The following is a 3,912-nucleotide window of genomic DNA, read 5'->3' on the forward strand; positions in this document are numbered from 1 at the left end:
TACAAGCTACAATTAATGGCCCGTCCAAAATCATCGACAGAGTGTATCAAGTTGAAACTTGCCTCGAATACGTATTTTCCTTGCCCCATTTACAAAATAAAAACACGTCTCTACTTTAAGTACAGGACAAATAAAGATAAAATACTTACCTTTTTGGGAGATTTCTGTTGTTTTTGTTGTTTTTTGTGCTCAAAATAAAGCCTTAAAATTTTAAGGCGAAATTCGTCCAGTGTATTCCAGATAAGTTTCTACTTGATACGTAGACTCTCTGATATTTGAGGGCAATTTTCGAGCCGAAGCTTTATTTTGAAACACCCTGTAGTTTAGAGCAGCAGGTTTGTCGTGAAACAGAAGTTGCAAGCGCATCCATGTTGCTTTGCATAAAGCATGGGCTGCAGATGTGTGTACGCGCTACAAGCAAGTTATAGCGTGAGGTCGCATGGATTCGTACGTACGCGACACATAATTTACGCGCGCAAGCTGGAAGAACCGCGAGCTCCCGCGTACGAAAAGCAACGCGCTCGCGAAGCTGTCATGTCCACAAGCGGTACCACGAGCAGCATTTTATTTGTATTCGACGCTTTGATTTCCTAAAATGAGCTGAAACTTAGAAACTCTAAATCCAAGTGCGACAAAGTGAGATTAAAAGCACCGGACGCAAATGCCAAAGGAGCGTTAGGTGAGAACGGCTTATTTTCCGTTTCTGCACTGGAACAGGCAAAAGTAAGCGCTGCTATGCCGCTGAATATTCACGCCCGGCCGCTGCCCGTCAACCGAAATGCCAGACATGTCTAGACTCCCAGTCCTCTTACAAAGGGGCGCGCAGCAGTGCGTTAGCATCGTATTCGTGGCCATGGAACTGACGCAGTCAGACTAGCGTCTACGGCCAATGCAGCGTATACAACGGCGCTATCTTGCAACACGGCGGCTGGCGTTGGTTGCCGTTGCGTACGACAGATGGCGCTTTTTTATCTGCTGGGTCTACAGCCGTAATTATCGATCTATTTGGCAGGGAGCGCGTGATACGATCCGAGTTCTTGCCGAGCGCTGAAGCAGACCTCATGTCCAATATATGCTCAGAGTACGTAATCAAGTAATGGCGAGCAAGCGAAGGCGCGGACTTTTTAAAAGGCTCTATTGACTAGAGCATTCATGTTGCTAATTGCTAATCTCAAAACATTGTGGATGTGTTCCTGGGTCATTCGTGAACGCAAGTTGGATTTTATGCGCTTCATTACTCAAATATTCTGCTCGCAGACATATGTACTCCCGAGAATTGTAATCATGGTGTCTTCGAATTTTTTTAGATGCATGAAGCCAGAGCCTGACAGGTCAGCATAAAACGTAACAAGATCGTTTGCTGCAAATGAGTGCTTCAATCCATTATCTGTTTGCAGATTGGCAAGCTCCAACTGGTAACACTAAGATGTCTAAGATCTGCATTGAATGGATTTTGAAATAACAAAATACCGCTCCAATGCATCGTGAAGTCCCGGTTCCTAATTGCAAACTTACGTTTAAATTTTCATGACATTTTGCAGAGTCCTTCCGTGGAAAGCGGTGTGGCTGACTTGCCTAAAAGCAAATCCTGCAGCAAGAAATATTTTAATAATTATACTTCAAGCCTGCTTTTGAAAGGGATTGAGTTTCATCTCTAAATCTATCCCGTCTGCAAGCATCCGGGACCCGAGTTTTCCCTTCCCTTGTAATTTCACATTCAGGTCATTTAGGTGTTGAGAAACTTCAGACAGGAATGCTAAGTCCCACACTCAATCTAGATCAGCAAGTTTATTCAGAGTTTTCCAACATCCGCGAAGAAAAGCTGAGATCTCTTCACGAAGCTAAAAAAAATTGACGAAACATTTCCCGTGCTGAGCCACCGAGCTCTTACATCTTAGAAAACATCCTCATACTCAGCCTCTGTTTCTGACAGGAGCTGTTGAAATCCACGATGGTTCATGTCATGACTGCGAATTAAATTGACACTAGGAACGACTACGTTCATCACAGATTCCAAGCGCACCACTTTGAAACGCAGTGATTGTTGGTGGATATAACAATGACAATAAATAGCACCGACCCCCAGGCGTGCTATTTCAGACTTAATGCGCTAGACAACTAACAGCCGCTCTATAGCCAATCACATTTCTTGCGCCATCAGTCATTAGGCTTTTGAGATCTTCCCATTGTAGCACCAACGTTTTCAGACACTCGCATACCTTTAGAAAAATTACTTCTGTCGTTGTGCCTTTCGGTCTTTGAAGAGCAGCTAACACTTCGGTCACTTTGAACCTGGTTTCCATTCCCCGCACAAGGATGAGCAACTCACCAATAAAAAATACGTCATTGCTTTCGTCAAGCGCCAAAGAGAAGCTCTGAAAAGCTCTGGATTCATGCTTCAAAGTACACAGCGACTGTTCATCCATGTCTTCAACTCTCCTGGAGAGAGTGCGGGCCGAGAAAATAGGCTTCTTGAACGCATTGTTCTCATCCGGACAAAGATCATCAGCCACTGCATAGCCTCCTATGGCCACTGTCAACGAGCTCCTTTTAACAATGTACCGGTCTGTAAAAGGCTGCCCCCTCCCTGAGGTTAACTCGGATATCGAGTAGCTGGCCTGAACCAGGGCCACTTTCCTCTCGGCGTTCTTATTGAAGACGTCTTGCTGCATGCTCAGGCTAATCTTTCGAACCTTTCGGCTCTTGCTCTAGACATCAGGGAGTCGTATTTAATTCGATGTTTAGACTGGTAGTGCTGACGAAAGCTGTATTCTTTAAATACTGAAAGTGTTTTTTAGCAGTCCAGGTATAACTCTTATTCCTCAGTTTTAACAAATAAATATTAATTTGTCCACTGATCTTTCCGGCAATCCAAGTCTATTTTTGCTCTTTGCCACGTTTAGGCTGTGACGTGGTGCGGACGAACAGTCTGAAACAATAGAAGGTAATCCTGTTAAAAAGGCAAATTAAAAAAAAAAAAGGTTATGTGGACAAACATAATTTTTAAACTTACATTTCAAGTTGTCGATTACGACCTTGCGACGGCCGCACTGCCCGAACAGAGTGTTCTATAAAGTCCAAGGAAAGTGCGCATCATCTGACCAACAATGGCTTTGTTCCGATTGGTCGTGTTGCAAGCACCCAATCAAAACGAGCCCCGCGAGTGACAGTCACAAAGAGTGTTCTAAAGCCATCTGTTTCAGTTTTGGGCCAGCCAAGTTCGTAGTGAATCCCACTTTTGTGCAACGATACTTGTAAAGATGTTAGAGTTTTCGCAAATTGTTTCCGCTCTCCGGAAACGTTCTCCGCAAGCCGCTACTCGAGTACAAAATTAATGAACTTTTATGTGGTACTGCTTCACCTGTCGTGCGTATATATGCTTGCTTTTCCCGAGTAAAACTAGCTGAAAGTTAGCGCTTGTCATGTTTATTTCTTGTCCTTGTTTGTTTTTTTTTTGCGCTATTTTATATGTTCAACCCGCTACTGAACCGCGACTCTGCAGAGAAGGCTAGCACCGCGCATGTGCATCAGTGGCGTCTTCGTTCCGGAGACCGTAGCGGATCTAGAAAAAGGGTCTACAAAAGCTCCTTGCTATCTACAACAGAGTAAGGGCGCCAGACTATGCCAGCGGGCTGCGCCCTTTGTTCTCCTCTAACCTCAGTGAAGGTTAAAAGAGCGGGGCAAAGATATAAAACGCACAAGCGCGGGGAAGGGGTCCGCGGGCGTCGTATTGGCGGCGGCATGAAACCCCCTCACTGGCCGCAGTTTGCCGACCCCCGGCCAAGAATAAAGTAGAGCCTTCCACGAAAGCAAGAATGGGCAAAGTAAAAATGCTGGGTAATCCGGCTTTAACCGCTCATTCACACTGGAATCGGACCCCCGTTCGCAAAGCGGTTACGAACGCGGTTGTAT

The sequence above is a fragment of the Ixodes scapularis genome, unplaced genomic scaffold (genome assembly GCF_016920785.2).
Source record: "Ixodes scapularis isolate PalLabHiFi unplaced genomic scaffold, ASM1692078v2 PGA_scaffold11__112_contigs__length_91849675, whole genome shotgun sequence".
Taxonomy (NCBI): Eukaryota; Metazoa; Arthropoda; class Arachnida; order Ixodida; family Ixodidae; genus Ixodes; species Ixodes scapularis.